This window comes from Triticum dicoccoides, chromosome 4A, assembly GCF_002162155.2.
Source record: "Triticum dicoccoides isolate Atlit2015 ecotype Zavitan chromosome 4A, WEW_v2.0, whole genome shotgun sequence".
In the NCBI taxonomy this organism is placed as follows: Eukaryota; Viridiplantae; Streptophyta; class Magnoliopsida; order Poales; family Poaceae; genus Triticum; species Triticum dicoccoides.
Window position 1 is genome coordinate 280,723,899 of NC_041386.1, and position 23,022 is coordinate 280,746,920.

The following is a 23,022-nucleotide window of genomic DNA, read 5'->3' on the forward strand; positions in this document are numbered from 1 at the left end:
AATAGCTACCAAGCCAGTTTGAAGATGGCACCGTTTGAAGCCCTGTATGGACGCAGGTGCAGAACACCGTTGATATGGGACGAGGTAGGAGACCGACAGTTGTTTGGACCAGACTTGATCAAGGAGTCTGAGGAGAAGGTAAAACTGATCCGAGACCGACTGAAGATTGCCCAGTCCAGGCAGAAGAGTTATGCAGACTCTAAACGCAAGGAAGTAACCTACGAGATTGGAGACAGAGCATATTCGCGAGTATCGCCCTTGCATGGAGTGAAACGTTTTGGAGTTAAAGGAAAGTTAGCCCTGAGATTTGTAGGACCGTATCGCATTTTGGAACGGATGGGAGAAGTTGCCTACAAGTTGGAGCTACCTGAGGGATTGTCAGGAGTCCACGATGTGTTCCACGTTTCACAGCTAAAGAAGTGTCATGCTGAGATGGCTGATATACCATTAAGAGATACAGTACCCTTGGAGGCGATTCAGTTGGACATTGATCTGACTTATGAGGAGAAGCCAGTTAAGATTCTTGAGTTTGCTAGCAGAGTCACCCGCAGTAAGGTTATCAAGTTTTGCAAAGTTCAGTGGAGCCACCATACCGAAGATGAAGCCACCTGGGAACGAGAGGATGATCTCCGCAAGGACCACCCATACCTATTTTCTAGCCAACCCGAATATCGAGGGCGAGATTCATCTTAAGGGGGTAGGTTTGTAACATCCCAAATTTTCAATTTGGAATGTTATACATAGATCCTCCATGCATATCATGATTTATTGCATTTCCGTTCCACAATCCTCGAAATCCTAAGCAACTCAAGGACCCACGGAGAGAGTTGGGGATTTTTCCGGTTTTCATATTTGATTTCTATCAAATAATGAAACGAGGATTTTGATTTTAATAATTTTTCTCTCTGATATTTCATATTAAATCAAATGAGTGGAGATAATATGACTTCTCCAAAATAAATGAAATATTCGAGGAAAAATATTTAAATAATTTATTGGATTTTATTTGGTTTTATTCGGATTTTATTTGCATTAGAAAAATTGCATGTTTTCAAAATTGCATTTTAGAGCCAAGAAAATATACACCTCGTCCTAAATATTTTATTTAGGCGGTGAAAATTTGTTTTGACATTTTTAGATATTTATTTATTTTTCTAGGATTTTATTTATGTCGGCGGAATTATTTTAAAAAAAACTGCGCGCCCGAATAGGCTGAATCCCAGCCCAGCCAGGCCGGCCTGCCCGCTCCACTGCCTCCCCAGCCGGATCGGGACCGGAGTCGCGATCGGAGCCGCCGCCGCCGCCGTGTCCGGGGAGGACACGCCTCCCGAGGCCGCCCCCTTCCCCAAGTTGGCCACCCCCCTCTTTATTACCCCGCCGGAGCCCCCCCTAGAGCCCCAGCCACCGCCGCCGCAGCCGCCCGCCCCGCTGCCTGTAGCCGCCGCACCGCCGCCGGAGCCGCCGCCGCCCGCCGCCGCAGCCCCGCACCCCTCACTACCCCGCCGGAGTCCCGCCGGAGCCTAGCCGAGGTAGCCACCCCGCCGCCCCGGTTTTCCAAAGAAAACCGTTCGGTTTTTTTAGAAAACCCTAGTTTCGTTTTTGTTTTTTTATAGATCGGTTTTTCTCCGGTTTATTTATTTAGCGAGCATTCGTTCGTTCGTTCATTTTAATGAATGTGTTCTTCGTCTAGATCCAGATAACGAACGTTCATTCGTTAAACTGTTTTTCGTTTTTCTTTTTCTCAGATTTATTCCGCGATTTTTCTGATCGCGATTTCGGATCCAATCTTAGTTTCTGTTTATCTTTTCGCTCGTTTATCCGAATCAGGCGATTCAAGCGCCTGGAGTTTCGTCTCGAATCCCTCTTTCCGGTTAATCAACTCAAACAAGTTTTCCTACTGTAAAAATTTAACCTAAGTTCAGATTAGTAAACGAAGTTTCTTTCGTTCGCCGGTTGAGTTTTGTTGCTTTGTTCGATTTGATTCTTTTGCAAACCAGAGTTCTTAAGTTGAACTTTCTGGTCAACCTCTCTTATTTGAGTTTGCTTGTGCATCGTTGCTTGTTACTTATGTATGTTATTGTTTGCTTGCGATAAAATTCCCAGAGTGCGAAGCGTGTTACTACGAGTCTCTAGGATTCGCAGATCGTCAGCAAGGCAAGTAACACATTGATATTACTGTTTCCAAACCCAGTTTTTGTACATTAGTTCCAATCCTCAAACATTGCATGATTAGGATGTCATTAACTTGTGGGTTGGGAAGTAGTTGCTGAGGTAGAACCTATTGCCCTGTTATATTCAAACCCTTGGGAGTTACTTCTACGTATTGCTTATATTGCCATGCTATGCTCGTAGACGTGGTTCGGGTTTGAGTGAAATCCATGACAAATGTGAGATTCTTAATTAATGGTTCAACTTAAGGCGGCAACTTAATCAAACAACTGGGTGGATTGAGGCACCTGGGGAACCTAGTGTTGTCTGTTTTTATTTTTGGAAATCCCGGGGTACCCGTGTGATCTTCCTATGGACCGCCACCCAGGCTCAAAGGGAACTGAGATGATTCATGCTCGAAACTTCCGTGTGCAGCCACAAGCTATTACGGGCTCTAGCATAGTTGAGTAGGTTACATGAAGCTCTTGAAGAGGTGGATCAGCAGGTAGAGGGTTGTAGGTTTGGTATTGTCTGCTCGGAGTAGAGAGTTAATGTTTCTAAAAGACTGTGTCTCGGTCATCCGTTTCTCAAACACCATGTAGTGCGAGAAATCCAACGGGGGCGATTCGAGTCTTGTGGGGAAAAGTGCGCAAACCTCTGCAGAGTGTAGAATCTAATCATGGTTAGCCGTGTCCCCGGTTATGGACAATTCTTGAGTATCTAGTACTTGAGTTATCGCACGTATCTCACCATGCTTAATTAATATTGTTGGGTTGTTAATCACTTTAATTGGGATTGAGTTGGGGGTACCTTCTCAATGATGTTTCAACCACCATGATATTTAAATTAAAATCTATTTCTTTATTGTAGGGAAAAATTGGCTTTTCGCAAAAACTATAACCATACAGCTTTCCACCAGCCATATATGCATGTAGTGATAGAATTATTCTGTTCTTGCTCTACTGTGTTATATTGCCAGCATATTCCATGTGCTGACCCATTTTCGGGCTGCAACGTATTATGTTGCAGACTTTTCAGACAAGGAGTAAGGTTCGTTAGGTCGTTGCCGTGCAGCTCAGCTATGCCGTTGGAGTTGATGGACTCACTTTATATTCCAATCCTTCCGCTGTTATCGCATTAGATGGCCTTAAGCCATGTTTTTGTAATAAGTTCTCTTTTGAGACATTCGATGTAATAAGTGTGTGATTGCTACTCTGTTATAAATCCTTCAAGTACTGTGTGGTGTCTGCATTACTGATCCAGGGATGACACCTGAGCACAGAGATTGGAACGTCTGAGGTCTGCTCGCTACAATATCCCACGTATGTGCACTTGCCTGATATTCCATACGTGGCAGGAAAAGAAATAGAACTCTGCCATTTATCTTCTTGACCGATCCCAAAACATCAGGTAATATATTTTATATTTTATCTCTAACCAACGACTCCTTTCGTAGATTTGCCTTCACAAGATCTTGATGGAACCACGTACTGCCATGGACCCAAGTAGTACTAGAACATGTAGTCTTAGCTGAACCAAAAATAATATTAGTCCATGTGTAAATTGTTTCAACCAATTTTTGTACCTGATGCACTTTTGTATCTTCATGCCCAGTTTGTATCTTTTGTTCGATTGTGCCCAACTCAGTGTATACTTTCCTAAAGTGGCATGTGTCATTCTTGCATGTAATCAACACCAAAGACTCGACCTCCTTGTTACCTTAACTAAATTGAAATATTTTAGGCTCAGGTATATCTGTGATCTGATGCGGTACAACATTATGTGTGGTTGTATCACCTCCCTCCGAAGACGAGGCAAGCCTTGACAATGACGAATTCATCGTGCCAGGGGATCCTGTCGAACAAGAGCACTTCAAGCGCCGGCTTATAGCCACGGCAAATAGCCTTAAGAGAAAGCAACAGCAGTTTCAAGCTGATCAAGATTTGCTAGCTGACAGATGGACTAAAGTCCTGGCGGCCGAGGAATATAAACTCGAACTCCCCTCCAAGAGTTACCCAAAGTGCAGGTTGCTACCCCGACTGGAGGAGGATGTACCGGAACATACATCCCCGGCATATGACGCGGCTGATCGGCCACCTCGTGGCCACGACGGAGAGGCATTCCAGCCAAAAGCTCAGCCCGCACCCCGACGCCATTCAAATAAAAAGGCATGGGAAATACGCCAGACCTGTGAGACGTATTGGAGGACAAAGAAAAACACGCAAGATCGATCTACGGATCACGAGGGCGCGCCACTATGCGAGACGATAATCGTCAGGCCAGATACAGTAAAAGTAAGTCAGGCCAGGCTGAACACATTGGGCAAGACTCATTTGAGCTGCGTCGCGATATAGCCCAGTATAGAGGTGCCTCACACCCCTTATGCTTCATAGATGAAGTAATGGATCATCAAATCCCAGAGGGTTTCAAACCCGTAAATATAGAATCATACGACGGCACAACAGATCCTGCGGTATGGATCGAGGATTTCCTCCTGCACATCCACATGGCCCATGGTGATGACCTACAAGCCATCAAATACCTCCCACTCAAACTCAAAGGACCAGCTGGGCATTGGCTCAACAGCTTGCCAGCAGAGTCCATTGGCTGTTGGGAAGATCTGGAAGTCGCATTCCTCAACAACTTTCAGGGCACTTATGTGCGACCACCAGATGCCGATGACTTGAGCCACATAATTCAGCAGCCAGAGGAATCGGCCACGCAATTCTGGACACGGTTCCTAACAAAGAAAAATCAAATCGTCGACTCGTCGGATGTAGAGGCCCTAGAAGCTTTCAAGCACAACATCCGTGAAGAATGGCTCGCCCGGCACCTTGGCCACGAAAAGCCGAAATCAATGGCAGCCCTCACAAGACTCATGACCCGCTTCTGTGCGGGAGAGGACAGCTGATTGGCTCGCAGCAATAACATATCAAAGAACCATGGTACTTCGGATACCAAGGACGGCAACGGAAGGTCACGTCGCAACAAACATAAGAGCCGAATTAACAGCGACAATACCGAGGATACGGCAGTCAATGCCAGATTCAAAGGCTCTAAACCCGGTCAGCAGAAAAAGCCATTCAAAAGAAGCACACCGGGCCCGTCTAGTTTGGACCGTATACTCGATCGCTCGTGTCAAATACACGGCACCCCCGACAAGCCAGCTGATAGAGGCAAAGGTGTCCCGTCTTTCGATGAGATGGTGGATTTCGCTTTGGTGGAAGTCGACTTTGACGATCCGACTACGAACGTGCGAGGACGTCGCGCCTTAGCAATCGCTAAACCAACTCCGAGAGGTTATTGACCACGCCGGAGCACGATCAACCTGACCACGAGGGTCTGTTTCCTGCGAGCAAACGAAGAACAAGCAAGAAACTAAGATTGCAATCTGGATATTGCGAATATAAGATGAAAGCTTTATTGATCAAGGTGGGGTTCTGTGACGCCTTTGTCTGGTCGTTGAACACAAACGAAGTACGCGAAGTTGCAGCTATGGCGAACTTTTAATCTAAACAAAACCCAAAGTCTAAACGATGCCCTAAGGGCTGTATATATGGAGGAAGAGGGGGGGAATTTCGTGGCCCTTGGTGGAGGGGTCCGAAATCAACCCTATCTCTTGTTTCCCCACACATACGGACTCTAAAAATAGTCTATACTTATGTATTTCGAAATTACATGGGCCTGGCCCAATAATAAGGTGACGCAGCACCTAAAATAGCCTCGGGACGAAATTTATGAAGTGGAATCTTGTATATTTCGTCCAAGGCTTCATGCACCCATTATGGTGGCTTCAAAGTCCTGAAATCATCACTTGTAACTCCGTTCTTGTTCCCCTTGCGCATGCCATCATCTCCATGCTTGTTCTTGCTCCAATGTTCATCCTTCTCCAAGCTAGGCCCTTCATTTGTAAGCAAAACAAATGTATCCAATTTAGGCAGCATCATATTCTCATGAACATTAGAATCATTACCAAGAAACGAAAGTACCTGGTAATTTAGTTGGCGTGCACGAGCTCTAGTAATTGGTCCAGTATGTATAGCAGCAGGGGCTGTGGGTGTAACAATTGTATTGATGTCCTCATCATCCTCCCCTTCTTGAAATGAAGTCGTCCTCGACGGAAGTTCATCTTCCTCACCCAAATAAGGCTTCAAATCTGCGATGTTAAAAGTGGTACTAACCCCAAAATCTGCAGGCAGCTCAAGTTTATATGCATTATCATTTATTTTCTCTAACACCTTAAAGGGACCATCAGCACGTGGCATTAACTTTGATTTGCGCAAATCAGGAAATCTATCCTTACGCAAATGTAACCAAACAAGATATCCAGGTGCAAACACAACATGTTTTCTACCCTTATCTCCAGCAAGTTTATATTTAGCATTCATGCGCTCAATGTTTTCCTTAGTTAACTCATGCATTTTTAAAATCAATTCAGCACGTTGTTTCGCATCAAAATTAACCTTCTCCGAAGATGGAAGAGGCAACAAATCAATAGGTGCATGAGGTAGGAAACCATACACAACTTGATGAGGACATCAATACAATTGTTACACCCACAGCCCCTGCTGCTATACATACTGGACCAATTACTAGAGCTCGTGCACGCCAACTAAATTACCAGGTACTTTCGTTTCTTGGTAATGATTCTAATGTTCATGAGAATATGATGCTGCCTAAATTGGATACATTTGTTTTGCTTACAAATGAAGGGCCTAGCTTGGAGAAGGATGAACATTGGAGCAAGAACAAGCATGGAGATGATGGCATGCGCAAGGGAAACAAGAACGGAGTTACAAGTGATGATTTCAGGACTTTGAAGCCACCATAATGGGTGCATGAAGCCTTGGACGAAATATACAAGATGCCACTTCATAAATTTCGTCCCGAGGCTATTTTAGGTGCTGCGTCACCTTATTATTGGGCCAGGCCCATGTAATTTCGAAATACATAAGTATAGACTATTTTTAGAGTCCGTATGTGTGGGGAAACAAGAGATAGGGTTGATTTCGGACCCCTCCACCAAGGGCCACGAAATTCCCCCCCTCTTCCTCCATATATACAGCCCTTAGGGCATCGTTTAGACTTTGGGTTTTGTTTAGATTAAAAGTTCGCCATAGCTGCAACTTCGCGTACTTCGTTTGTGTTCAACGACCAGACAAAGGCGTCACAGAACCCCACCTTGATCAATAAAGCTTTCATCTTATATTCGCAATATCCAGATTGCAATCTTAGTTTCTTGCTTGTTCTTCGTTTGCTCGCAGGAAACAGACCCTCGTGGTCAGGTTGATCGTGCTCCGGCGTGGTCAATAACCTCTCGGAGTTGGTTTAGCGATTGCTAAGGCGCGACGTCCTCGGACGTTCGTAGTCGGATCGTCAAAGTCGACTTCTACCAAAGCGATATCCATCATCTCATCGAAAGATCGGGACCCTCGCCTCTATCACACATTCTTCCTTCTTTACAATTCTGCATTACATCTTTAAAATCAGCATCATGCACATATTGATCTTTGATGGTCTCCAAACCAAATATTTTGAAGTCAAGTTGTGGAAGCATAGTATAGCGACGAGACAATGCATCAGCAACAACATTTTCTTTTCCCTTCTTGTGTTTAATGACATAAGGGAAAGTCTCAATGAATTCAACCCATTTAGCATGTCTACGATTCAGTTTAGCTTGACTTTTAATATGTTTCAAAGATTCATGATCAGAATGTATAACAAATTCTTTGGGCCATAAATAATGTTGCCATGTTTTTAAAGTCCGAACAAGAGCATATAATTCTTTATCATAAGTAGAATAATTCAGACTAGGCCCACTCAATTTTTCAGAAAAGTATGCAACAGGTTTGCCATCTTGTAATAACACACCTCCTAATCCAATTCCACTAGCATCACATTCAAGCTCAAAAGTCTTATTAAAATCAGGAAGTTGGAGTAAAGGAGCATGTGTCAACTTATCTTTCAATACCGTGAAGGCTTCTTCCTGTGCGGTACCCCAAAGAAAAGGCACATCTTTCTTTGTAAGCTCATTGAGAGGTGCAGCAATGGTGCTGAAATCTCTCACAAAACGCCTATAGAATCCAGCGAGGCCAAGAAAACTCCTCACTTGTGTGACCGTTTTGGGCTGCGGCCAACTCTCAATAGCTTCAATCTTGGCTTTATCAACTTCAATTCCCTGTGGAGTAACAACATAGCCAAGAAAAAGATACTCGGTCGGTGCAAAAGGTGCACTTCCCAAGGTTACCAAACAAACGTGCATCACGTAGAGCAATAAAAACAGCACGTAAATGTTCCAAATGTTCTTCCAAAGATCTGCTATAAATCAATATGTCATCAAAGTAAACTACCACAAATCGTCCAATGAAAGCACGTAAAACTTCGTTCATTAATCTCATGAAAGTACTAGGTGCATTAGTTAACCCAAAAGGCATGACTAACCACTCATATAATCCAAACTTAGTTTTAAATGCTGTTTTCCATTCATCTCCCAATTTCATACGAATTTGATGGTAGCCACTACGCAAATCAACTTTGGAGAATATTGTAGAGCCACTCAATTCATCAAGCATATCATCTAGCCTAGGAATAGGATGACGATAACAAATAGTAATATTATTAATGCCTCTACAATCAACACACATATGTGATGTACCATCCTTTTTCGGCACTAGAATAATAGGAACAGCACAAGGACTAAGGGATTCGCGTATATACCCTTTGTCGAGAAGCTCTTGTACTTGACGCATAATCTCCTTCGTCTCCTCTGGATTGGTACGGTATGGTGCACGGTTTGGCAGTGAAGCACCGGGAATTAAGTCAATCTGATGCTCAATCCCTCGAATAGGCGGTAATCCCGGTGGCACGTCTTGTGGAAAGACGTCAGCGAACTCCTGCAAAATGTTAGTGACAGCAGGAGGCAAAGAGGAAGGCACGTCCTCGAATGAAAATAATGCCTCTTTGCACACAAAAGCATAGCAAACAGATTTGCTGAAATCTAGCTCATCAATATCAGATTTGGTGGCAAATAAACATGCACTTTTCAATTTAATTTCAGAAGCAACACTAGATGGTTTATTATTAGGCTTCATTTGTTGCTCAAATTCTTTTCCCACAATCTGATTTTCACTCTTATTCTTCTCCTGTTGTGCTTTATTAGCTCTATTAATATCATCTTTCAAAATGGAATCAGGAGTCATAGGAAGCAAAGTAATATTTTTATCCTTATGAACAAGAGTATAGTGATTGTTTCTACCATGGTGTACAGAATTTTTATCAAATTGCCATGGTCTACCAAGTAATAAGGAACATGCTTGCATAGGTACCACATCACAATCAACATAATCAGCATATGTAGAGATACTAAAATGCACATGAACAGTACGTGTTACCTTAACCTTGCCGCTGTTGTTGAACCATTGGATGTAGTAAGGATGTGGATGTGGTCTTGTGGTGAGAGAAAGCTTCTCCACCATCTCCATGCTAGCCAAGTTGTTGCAGCTCCCTCCGTCTATTATGACGCGCACAGAACGTTCCTTCACAACTCCCTTGGTATGGAACAAATTGTGCCTCTGATTTTGCTCAGCTTGTGTGACCTGCACACTCAAAACACGTTGAGCAACTAAACATTCATACCTGTCAGCGTCTTCAGGAGCCATGTATTGCGTCTCATGATCAGAATCATCTCCACCATGTTCTTCACGTGTAATAAGAGCCAAAGTCTCTTCATCATAGTCACTAGCGGACTCATATCCACCATCCGCGGTAGCAATCATCACACGCGGAGATTTGCATTCCCTCGCATAATGACCTCCTCCCTTACAACGACGACAAATAATATCACTTGTGTGCCCTGTTGATGCCATGGAAGAAGAAGAACGCTGTGCAGGCCCCGCAGGTGCGCTCTTGGCAGATAATGGTGGTTGTGCCTGTTTTCTTGTATCACGGCTGGAGGTGGCACCGGATGGAGGTGCTGGTGCAGTTGAAGTAGAAGATGCACGTGGTGTCCATGATGAAGGTCGGCCTGCAGAAAAGTTAGTTCGCCCCAATGCTTGTCGATCCTGCACTTCACGTTCAGCTTTACAAGCAAGATGGAATAAACGAGTGATATTAGTATACTCCTTATAGTCTAGAATGGTCTGAATCTCTCTATTTAATCCACCCAGAAAACGTGCAAGCATAGCTTCATTGTCCTCAACAATACCACATCTAATCATGCCAGTTTGTAATTCCTGATAATATTCTTCTACAGAATTTTTTCCTTGTCTTAAACGCTGCAATTTTTGAAGCAATTCACGTTGATAATATGGTGGAACCCAACGCGTACGCATAGCAGTTTTCAAAGCAGCCCAAGTAGTTGGAATAGGATATAATCTACAATGTTCAGACCACCATACACATGCAAAACTAGTGAAAGCACAAACAGCAGCAGCAACTCGTCTCTCCTCAGGATATTGTAAACATGTAAATCGTTGTTCAGTTTCTAACTCCCAAGTAAGATATATATCAGGAACATATCTACCCTCAAAAGGTGGAATATTCAATTTCAGTTTAGGAATATGGACATCATCTCGTACCTGAGGTGGTGGTGCAGGCCTACCATTACGAATATATACCTGAGGTCGACCTGCTGGTGGTGGTACAGGTGGCTGCACGTAGTGTTGATTTTGATCAACCTCATCCTCATAATCTCCCACATAATCATCCTCCTCCACATAAGCAGCAGGAGCCACAGAAGTATCAACAGCAGCACCAACAGTTTGGCCAAACGCAAGAGGAACACGGCTTGCTCGGCGGAGGTCTGCTTCGCGACGTGGAGGTAGTCGTTGTTGTTGTTGTTGGAGAGGTGCGTTAGGTGCAGCGGGTGGTGGTGGTGGAAGACGCGCGAGCAATTCATTAAACTTGTTATCGAGCTTTGTTTCGAACGTCTTCTCAAGGCCAGTGATCTTCTCCATGGCCTCTTCAAAATTGTTCAGCACATCTTGCACCTGTTCAGTCATCATTTGCTGAAACTTATCATGAAGCTCCTTGTTCGATAAATTCTCCCAGTCAATCTCGTCGGCTTGTGATCCTGGCATGGTTAGCAGCAATAGAAACACACAAGAATATGATCCTACAGACTACGAACAAGTGGTGGTGGTGGGTGTCACAAATCCGTCAAGCAAATCTCAAATTCTTACCAGTTCTTACCCAGCAGCAGGCGGTGATCGGCAACCGTTGTAGTCAAAAACTCTCAAAGCTTGGATAGAGCGATTACCAGGGAGAGTCAAACGCACGACGTAGATGTATGTGGAGCTGGGAAGGTTTATACTATGGTAGCAAAAAGGGTCAGCAATAATCAATTCAGAGATGCAAAGTTGAATAAACGCTCAACGACGGTACTGTGCTGGTCCTAGGCTAGACCGTGCTAGAGACGCGAGCCTAGAACACCAACAAAATCACGGCGCGGCACGTAAACAAGGGAAAAGCACACTCTGAATTTTTCTTTTTCGCTCTTTTTTTTGCGCTCTTTTTTTTTTTGCGAAAAATCACTATAATGGAGAGTGTCTCAAAACTCTTCCTAGCTCAAACTGACAGGATGGGCACGAAATTTTTCGACCAATTTTTTTTTTTTCGACTGCCCGGACCCAAAAACTGGAAACGGGTCAAAAAAAACTTCCTATAATGGCACCTGTCTCAAAACACTCAGAAACACCTAAAAATAGGATAGCCAGAAATTTTTTCGAAAAATGCGTTTTCGAAAAATTTTGGGCCTAAACGGAGCGTGGCTACCCGACTCTTTTTTTTTTCCGAAACCTACTCCGGCAAGGAAACACGAATCGGAATCTGGATGGATCCCGAAAACAAACCTAATAAGCAAGGAACTCGGATTGGTGGTGGATATATGGTGGTGGTATATGGCAGCGGTGGTGGTAACGGTGGTAGTATATGGATATGGATCGGTGGTGGTATATGGACACGGATTGGTGGTGGTATATGGATACGGATTCGGTGCGGTGGTGGTAGATGGCAGGGGCGATGATGATGGTGCGGCGGCGGCGTGACAACTTATGACCAGAACTCGAAACTCTAAAAGACTAGACTCTAAGACCAGCAACTAGACACGACGATGCAACCGCAAATTCAACAAAGCAAAACCCTAAAAAGATTATGCAAAGGCTCAGATTGGTTCGGATATGATGAACTAACCCTAATTTTTTTTGTGGCTTTTTCGTGGACTGTAGGTATGAAGAACAGACTCGATCTAAACTACGAAAAACTGTAAAATCTCACCGAGCAACCTGGAAATCTGATACCACTTGATAGAGGCAAAGGTGTCCCATCTTTCGATGAGATGGTGGATTTCGCTTTGGTGGAAGTTGACTTTGACGATCCGACTACGAACGTGCGAGGACGTCGCGCCTTAGCAATCGCTAAACCAACTCCGAGAGGTTATTGACCACGCCGGAGCACGATCAACCTGACCACGAGGGTCTGTTTCCTGCGAGCAAACGAAGAACAAGCAAGAAACTGAGATTGCAATCTGGATATTGCGAATATAAGATGAAAGCTTTATTGATCAAGGTGGGGTTCTGTGACGCCTTTGTCTGGTCGTTGAACACAAACGAAGTACGCGAAGTTGCAGCTATGGCGAACTTTTAATCTAAACAAAACCCAAGGTCTAAACGATGCCCTAAGGGCTGTATATATGGAGGAAGAGGGGGTGGATTTCGTGGCCCTTTGTGGAGGGGTCCGAAATCAACCCTATCTCTTGTTTCCCCACACATACGGACTCTAAAAATAGCCTATACTTATGTATTTCGAAATTACATGGGCCTGGCCCAATAATAAGGTGACGCAGCACCTAAAATAGCCTCGGGACGAAATTTATGAAGTGGCATCTTGTATATTTCGTCCAAGGCTTCATGCACACATTATGGTGGCTTCAAAGTCCTGAAATCATCACTTGTAACTCCGTTCTTGTTCCCCTTGCGCATGCCATCATCTCCATGCTTGTTCTTGCTCCAATGTTCATCCTTCTCCAAGCTAGGCCCTTCATTTGTAAGCAAAACAAATGTATCCAATTTAGGCAGCATCATATTCTCATGAACATTAGAATCATTACCAAGAAACGAAAGTACCTGATAATTTAGTTGGCGTGCACGAGCTCTAGTAATTGGTCCAGTATGTATAGCAGCAGGGGCTGTGGGTGTAACAATTGTATTGATGTCCTCATCACATTTTCTTTTCCCTTCTTGTGTTTAATGACATAAGGGAAAGTCTCAATGAATTCAACCCATTTAGCATGTCTACGATTCAGTTTAGCTTGACTTTTAATATGTTTCAAAGATTCATGATCAGAATGTATAACAAATTCTTTGGGCCATAAATAATGTTGCCATGTTTCCAAAGTCCGAACAAGAGCATATAATTCTTTATCATAAGTAGAATAATTCAGACTAGGCCCACTCAATTTTTCAGAAAAGTATGCAACAGGTTTGCCATCTTGTAATAACACACCTCCTAATCCAATTCCACTAGCATCACATTCAAGCTCAAAAGTCTTATTAAAATCAGGAAGTTGGAGTAAAGGAGCATGTGTCAACTTATCTTTCAATACCGTGAAGGCTTCTTCCTGTGCGGTACCCCAAAGAAAAGGCACATCTTTCTTTGTAAGCTCATTGAGAGGTGCAGCAATGGTGCTGAAATCTCTCACAAAACGCCTATAGAATCCAGCGAGGCCAAGAAAACTCCTCACTTGTGTGACCGTTTTGGGCTGCGGCCAACTCTCAATAGCTTCAATCTTGGCTTTATCAACTTCAATTCCCTGTGGAGTAACAACATAGCCAAGAAAAAGATACTCGGTCGGTGCAAAAGGTGCACTTCCCAAGGTTACCAAACAAACGTGCATCACGTAGAGCAATAAAAACAGCACGTAAATGTTCCAAATGTTCTTCCAAAGATCTGCTATAAATCAATATGTCATCAAAGTAAACTACCACAAATCGTCCAATGAAAGCACGTAAAACTTCGTTCATTAATCTCATGAAAGTACTAGGTGCATTAGTTAACCCAAAAGGCATGACTAACCACTCATATAATCCAAACTTAGTTTTAAATGCTGTTTTCCATTCATCTCCCAATTTCATACGAATTTGATGGTAGCCACTACGCAAATCAACTTTGGAGAATATTGTAGAGCCACTCAATTCATCAAGCATATCATCTAGCCTAGGAATAGGATGACGATAACGAATAGTAATATTATTAATGCCTCTACAATCAACACACATACGTGATGTACCATCCTTTTTTGGCACTAGAATAATAGGAACAGCACAAGGACTAAGGGATTCGCGTATATAACCTTTGTCGAGAAGCTCTTGTACTTGACGCATAATCTCCTTCGTCTCCTCTGGATTGGTACGGTATAGTGCACGGTTTGGCAGTGAAGCACCGGGAATTAAGTCAATCTGATGCTCAATCCCTCGAATAGGCGGTAATCCCGGTGGCACGCCTTGTGGAAAGACGTCAGCGAACTCCTACAAAATGTTAGTGACAGCAGGAGGCAAAGAGGAAGGCACGTCCTCGAATGAAAATAATGCCTCTTTGCACACAAAAGCATAGCAAACAGATTTGCTGAAATCTAGCTCATCAATATCAGATTTGGTGGCAAATAAACATGCACTTTTCAATTTAATTTCAAAAGCAACACTAGATGGTTTATTATTAGGCTTCATTTGTTGCTCAAATTCTTTTGCCACAATCTGATTTTCACTCTTATTCGTCTCCTGTTTTGCTTTATTAGCTCTATTAATATCATCTTTCAAAATGGAATCAGGAGTCATAGGAAGCAAAGTAATGTTTTTATCCTTATGAACAAGAGTATAGTGATTGTTTCTACCATGGTGTACAGAATTTTTATCAAATTGCCATGGTCTACCAAGTAATAAGGAACATGCTTGCATAGGTACCACATCACAATCAACATAATCAGCATATGTAGAGATACTAAAATGCACACGAACAGTACGTGTTACCTTAACCTTGCCGCTGTTGTTGAACCATTGGATGTAGTAAGGATGTGGATGTGGTCTTGTGGTGAGAGAAAGCTTCTCCACCATCTCCATGCTAGCCAAGTTGTTGCAGCTCCCTCCGTGATAGAGGCAAAGGTGTCCCGTCTTTCGATGAGATGGTGGATTTCGCTTTGGTGGAAGTCGACTTTGACGATCCGACTACGAACGTGCGAGGACGTCGCGCCTTAGCAATCGCTAAACCAACTCCGAGAGGTTATTGACCACGCCGGAGCACGATCAACCTGACCACGAGGGTCTGTTTCCTGCGAGCAAACGAAGAACAAGCAAGAAACTAAGATTGCAATCTGGATATTGCGAATATAAGATGAAAGCTTTATTGATCAAGGTGGGGTTCTGTGACGCCTTTGTCTGGTCGTTGAACACAAACGAAGTACGCGAAGTTGCAGCTATGGCGAACTTTTAATCTAAACAAAACCCCCCAAGTCTAAACGATGCCCTAAGGGCTGTATATATGGAGGAAGAGGGGGGAATTTCGTGGCCCTTGGTGGAGGAGTCCGAAATCAACCCTATCTCTTGTTTCCCCACACATACGGACTCTAAAAATAGCCTATACTTATGTATTTCGAAATTACATGGGCCTGGCCCAATAATAAGGTGACGCAGCACCTAAAATAGCCTCGGGACGAAATTTATGAAGTGGCATCTTGTATATTTCGTCCAAGGCTTCATGCACCCATTATGGTGGCTTCAAAGTCCTGAAATCATCACTTGTAACTCCGTTCTTGTTCCCCTTGCGCATGCCATCATCTCCATGCTTGTTCTTGCTCCAATGTTCATCCTTCTCCAAGCTAGGCCCTTCATTTGTAAGCAAAACAAATGTATCCAATTTAGGCAGCATCATATTCTCATGAACATTAGAATCATTACCAAGAAATGAAAGTACCTGGTAATTTAGTTGGCGTGCACGAGCTCTAGTAATTGGTCCAGTATGTATAGCAGCAGGGGCTGTGGGTGTAACAATTGTATTGATGTCCTCATCACCAGCCAACCACACCAACAGGGATTGTTGGGTGTTCAAGCAGGCCGGCAAGTTAAATGCCGAAAACAAAGATAAGGGGTCACATAGCGATGACGAGGAGGAGCCCCGACAGCCGAACACTGGAGGACAGAAGAGGTTCCCCCCACAAGTGCAGACAGTGAACATGATATATGCAACCCACGTCCCCAAGAGGGAGCGGAAGCGTGCGATCAGGGACGTATATGCGATGGAGCCAGACGCCCAAAGTTCAACCCATGGTCCTCCTGTCCGATCACCTTCGATCGCAGGGACCACCCCACTAGTATCTGTCATGGCGGATTCGCCGCACTGGTCCTAGACCCAATCATTGACGGATTTCACCTCACTCGAGTCCTTATGGATGGCGGCAGCAGCCTGAACCTGCTTTATCAAGACAAAGTGCGCAAAATGGGTATAGACCCCTAAAGGATCAAACCCGCAAAAACGACCTTTAAAGGCGTCATACTAGGTGTAGAGGCCCATTGCACAGGCTCAGTCACACTGGAAGTGGTCTTCGGATCCCCGTATAACTTCCGAAGCGAAGAGTTAATCTTCGACATAGTCCCGTTCCGAAGTGGGTACCATGCACTGCTCGGGCGAACCGCATTTGCGAGATTCAATGTGGTACCGCATTATGCATATCTCAAGCTCAAGATGCCAGGACCTCGGGGGGTCATCACAGTCAATGGAAACACAGAGTGCTCTCTCCGCATGGAGCAGCACACTGCGGCCCTCGTAGGAGAAGCACAAAGCAGCCTCTTAAGGCAATCCACTAGTTCGGCGATTAAGGACCCGGACACCTTCAAGCGCGCCCGGAGTAATCGGCAACTGGACCGCCCGACACGTTCCAAGCTCGCATAGCAATGCAGCCCCCACCCGGGTCCCAGCCAAACAGCAAAATTCGTGCCACGCGTACATAATTATGCATTAAAAATACCATGGGCACAGGTGGGGAGGGGGGCACGACTACGACATGCTCCAAGACGCGGCTTAAACCGCACAGGGGGCTTCCCGCTTTGTTATTTTTCTCTTTCAGGACTTTAATCTCTGGAAACCCTGTCCAGCAGCATGATTGACGAACACATGATGCAGCAACCAAGGAGGCAGAAAGCTACGTCACACCACGGAACTCCCAGGTGGATTACGATAACGAGTGAAATATTTGTTATAATACTATTCCTCAGCTTGCCCTTGGAAGGGACATGTCAAACAGTCCTACTTTTTTCTTATCGCACTACTTGTATCATTCTGCTTTAACACACCTTTTTAATAAACAAGGCATAGCATTAAGACAATTATTGCATTCTTCCTTTATATATATATATGTTCATTCATGACATCTAGCACCCGTACATTCTGGCACGGCCAATACGCTAGGGGCTTAGGCATACCCCATAATACGGCGTGAGAAGTCCGAACACTTTCGACAGTGCGGCACCCCTAACTTATAGCATTATATGCATCAGCTCCGAATCATGTCTTGGGTCAATAGTTGGGTTTGCCCGGCTCCCATGTTTTGGTACCTTACATTCCGCTATATCGGCTAAGGTAGCACTGGGAGAACTACTGCGATTGTGCCCCGGTTCTGCTGGGCTAAGCACCTCAGTAGAGAAAGCTAAAACTGACTGTCATGATAAGGCGAGGGACTGGTCGCTATTCGAGAGGTTTCAACTCCCTAAAGACTTATGCCGCTTAGATTGAGGAGTCGGCCCTGTCCAGCTTAAGGCGTGTATAGCGCCCCGAAATCGGCCTTGCGAATACTAGGGGCTTCGCCGAAATTTAAAATTATAGAATTCTATGGCTAAGTGAGAGTGATAACACATTATAGTACGATTGCCTTGTTCGTTGTGCTGAGCACCTCCCTCGAAGGACCCAAAAATGGGAACAAGAGTGCTCAGGTTTATCCTGAACACCCCAGCACTCGTGGCGTGGGGGCATGATAGAGGCAAAGGTGTCCCGATGTTTCGATGAGATGGTGGCTATCGTTTTCTGTGGGAGTCGACCTTGACGATCCGACTACGAACGTGCGAGACGTCGCGCCTTAGCAATCGCTAAACCAACTTCCGAGGGTTATTGACCATGCCAAAGCACGATCAACCTAACCACGAGGGTCTGTTTCCTACGAGCAAACGAAGAACAAGCAAGAAACTAAGATTGCAATCTGGATATTGCGAATATAAGATGGAAGCTTTATTGATCAAGGTGGGGTTCTGTGACGTCTTGGTCTGGTCGTTGGACACAAACGAAGTACGCGAAGTTGTAGCTATGGCGAACTTTTAATCTAAACAAAACCCAAAGCCTAAATGATGCCCTAAGGGCTGTATATATGGAGGAGAGAGGGGGAATTTCGTGGCCCATGGTGGAGGGGTCCGAAACCAACCCTAACTCTTGTTTCCCCACACATACGGACTCTAAAAACAGCCTATACTTAAGTACTTCGAAAATACATGGGCCTGGCCCAATAATAAGGTGACGCAGCACCTAAAATAGCCTCTGGACGAAATTTATGAAGTGGCATCTTGTATATTTCGTCCCATGCTTCATGCACTCAGTATGGTGGCTTCAGAGTCCTGGAATCATCACTTGTAACTCCGTTCTTGTTCCCCTTGCGCATGCCATCATCTCCATGCTTGAACTTGCTCCAAGGTTCATCTTTCTTGTCCAAGCTAGGCCCTTCATTTGTAAGCAAAACAAATGTATCCAATTTAGGCAGCATCATATTCTCATGAACATTAGAATCGTTACCAAGAAACGAAAGTACCTGATAATTCAATTGGCGTGCGCGAGCTCTAGTAATCGGTCCAGTGTGTATAGCAGCAGGGGCTGTGGGTGTAACAATGGTATTGATGTCCTCCTCATCCTCCCCTTCTTGAAATGAAGTCGTCCTTGACGAAAGTTCATCGTCCTCACCCAAATAAGGCTTCAAATCTGCAATGTTAAAAGTGGGACTATCCCCAAAATCTGCAGGCATCTTAAGTTTATATGCATTATGATTTATTTTCTCTAACACCTTAAAAGGACCATCAGCACGTGGCATTAGCTTTGATTTGCGCAAATTAGGAAATCTATCCTTACGCAAATGTAACCAAACAAGATCTCCAGGTGCAAACACAACATGTTTTCTACCCTTATCTCCAGCAAGTTTATATTTAGCATTCATACGCTCAATGTTTTCCTTGGTTGACTCATGCATTTTTTAAATAAATTCAGCACGTTCTTTAGCATCAAAATTAACCTTCTCTGAAGATGGAAGATGCAACAAATCAATAGGTGTACGAGGTAGGAAACCATACACAATTTCAAAAGGGCACATCTTAGTAGTAGAATGCAATGAACGATTATAAGCAAATTCAATATGAGGCAAGTATTCTTCCCACATTTTCTTGTTATCCTTCAAAACAGCCCTAAGCATAGTAGACAATGTTCTATTAACTACTTCAGTTTGTCCATCAGTTTGGGGGTGACAAGTAGTACTAAAAAGCAGCTTAGTCCCCAACTTAGCCCATAAACATCTCCAAAAGTGGCTAAGAAATTTAGTATCACGATCTGAAACAATAGTATTTCGCACACCATGTAAGCGAATAATTTCACGAAAGAACAAATCAGCAACATTAACAGCACCATCGCTTTTATGAGATGGTATAAAGTGTGCCATTTTCGAGAACCTATCCACGACAACAAATATGCTATCCCTCCCTTCTTTGTTCGAGGTAAACCTAAAACAAAGTCCATAGATATATCCTCCCAAGGAACACTAGGTACAGGCAAAGGCATATATAAACCATGAGGATTGAGTCGTGACTTAGCTCTTTGACATGTAGTGCAGCGAGCAACAAAACGCTCAACATCTTTGGCCAAAAGAAATGTGTAGCAAGTATATCCTCCGTCTTCTTGATGCCAAAGTGTCCCATTAATCCTCCTCCATGCGCCTCCTGCAACAACAAAAGACGAACGGAGCTAGCTGGAATGCATAGCTTGTTAGCACGAAACACAAATCCATCGTTAAGAACGAACTTGTTCCAAGTTCTCCCTTCCTTACAATTCTTCAATACATCTTTAAATTCAGCATCATGAACATATTGATCTTTGATGGTCTCAAAACCAAATATTTTAAAGTCAAGTTGTGAAAGCATAGTATAACGACGAGACAAGGCATCAACGATAACATTTTCTTTACCCTTCTTGTGTTTAATGACATAAGGGAAAGTCTCAATGAATTCAACCCATTTAGCATGTCTACGGTTCAGTTTTGCTTGACTTTTAATGTGTTTCAAAGATTCATGACCAAAATGTATAACAAATTCCTTGGGCCATAAATAATGTTGCCATGTTTCTAATGTCCGAACAAGAGCATATAATTCTTTATCATAAGTAGAATATTTCAGACTAGGCCCACTCAATTTTTCAGAAAAGTATGCAACAGGTTTTCCATCTTGTAATAACACACCTCCTAATCCAATTCCACTAGCATCACATTCAAGCTCAAAAGTCTTATTGAAATTTGGAAGTTGGAGTAAAGGAGCATGTGTCAACTTATCTTTCAATACCGTGAAGGCTTCTTCCCGTGCAGTACCCCAAACAAAAGGCACATCCTTCTTTGTAAGCTCGTTGAGAGGTGCAGCAATGGTGCTGAAATCCCTCACAAAACGCCTATAGAAACCAGCGAGGCCAAGGAAACTCCTCACTTGTGTGACCGTTTTGGGCTGCGGCCAACTCTCAATAGCTTCAATCTTGGCTTTATCAACTTCAATTCCTTGTGGAATAACAACATAGCCAAGAAAAGATACTCGGTCGGTGCAAAAGGTGCACTTTCCAAGGTTACCAAACAAACGTGCATCACGTAGAGCAATAAAAACAGGACGTAAGTGTTCGAAATGTTCCTCCAAAGATTTGCTATAAATCAATATGTCATCAAACTAAACTACCACAAATCGTCCAATGAAAGCACGTAAAACTTCGTTCATTAACCTCATGAAAGTACTAGGTGCATTAGTTAACCCAAAAGGCATGACTAACCACTCATATAATCCAAACTTAGTTTTAAATGCTATTTTCCATTCATCTCCCAATTTCATATGAATTTGATGGTATCCACTACGCAAATCAACTTTGGAGAATATTGTAGAGCCACTCAATTCATCAAGCATATCATCTAGCCTAGGAATAGGATGACGATAACGAATAGTAATATTATTAATGCCTCTACAATCAACGCACATACGCGACGTACCATCCTTTTTCGGCACAAAAATGATAGGAACAACATAAGGACTAAGGGATTCGCGTATATAACCTTTGTCGAGCAGTTCTTGTACTCGACGCATAATCTCCTTCATCTCCTCTGGATTGGTACGGTATGGTGCACGGTTGGGTAATGATGCACCGGGAATTAAGTCAATTTGATGCTCAATCCCTCGAATAGGTGGTAATCCCGGTGGCACGTCTTGTGGAAAGACGTCAGCGAACTCCTGCAAAATGTTAGTGACAGGAGGAGGCAAAGAGGATGGCACGTCCTCGAATGAAAATAATGCCTCTTTGCACACAAAAGCATAGCAAACAGATTTGCTAAAATCTAGATCATCAATATCAGATTTGGTGGCAAGTAAACATGCACTTTTCAATTTAATTTCAGAAGCAACACTAGATTGTTTATTATTATTAGGCTGCATTTGTTGCTCAAATTCTTTTGCCACAATCTGATTTTCACTCTTATTTTTCTCCTGTTTTGCTTTATTAGCTCTATTAATATCATCTTTCAAAATGGATTCAGGAGTCATAGGAAGAAAAGTAATATTTTTATCCTTATGAACAAGAGTATACTGATTGTTTCTACCATGGTGTACATAATTTTTATCAAATTGCCATGGTCTACCAAGTAATAAGGAACATGCTTGCATAGGTACCACATCACAATCAACATAATCAGCATATGTAGAGATACTAAAATGTACACGAATAGTACGTGTTACCTTAACCTTGCCGCTATTGTTGAACCATTGGATGTAGTAAGGATGTGGATGTGGTCTTGTGGTGAGAGATAGCTTCTCCACCATCTCCATGCTAGCCAAGTTATTGCAGCTCCCTCCATCTATGATGACGCGAACAGAACGTTCCTTCACAACTCCCTTTGTATGGAACAAATTATGCCTCTGTTTTGCTCAGCTTGTGTAACCTGCACACTCAAAACACGTTGAGCAACTAAACATTCATACCTGTCAGCATCTTCAACAGCCATGTATTGCGTATCATGATCAGAATCATCTCCACCGTGTTCTTCACGTGTAATAAGAGCCAAAGTCTCCTCATCATAGTCACTAGCAGACTCATACCCACCATCCTCAGTAGCAATCATCACATGCTGAGATTGGCATTCTCTCGCAAAATGTCCTCTTCCCTTACAACGACGACAAATAATATCACTTGTGTGCCCTGTTGATGCCATGGAATAAGAAGAGCTCTATGCAGGTCCAGCAGGTGTGCTCTAGGCAGATAGTTGTGGTTGTGCCTGCTTTCTTGTATCATGGCTGGAGGTGGCACCTGATGGAGGTGCTGGTGGAGTGGAAGTAGAGGATGCACGTGGTGTCCATGATGAAGATCGACCTGCAGAAAAGTTAGTTCGCGCCAATGCCTGTCGATCCTGCACTTCACGTTTAGCTTTACAAGCAAGATGGAATAAACGAGTGATATTATTATACTCCTTATACTCTAGGATGGTCTGAATCTCTCTATTTAATCCACCCATAAAACGTGCAAGCATAGCTTCATTCTCCTCAACAATGCCACATCTAATCATGCCAGTTT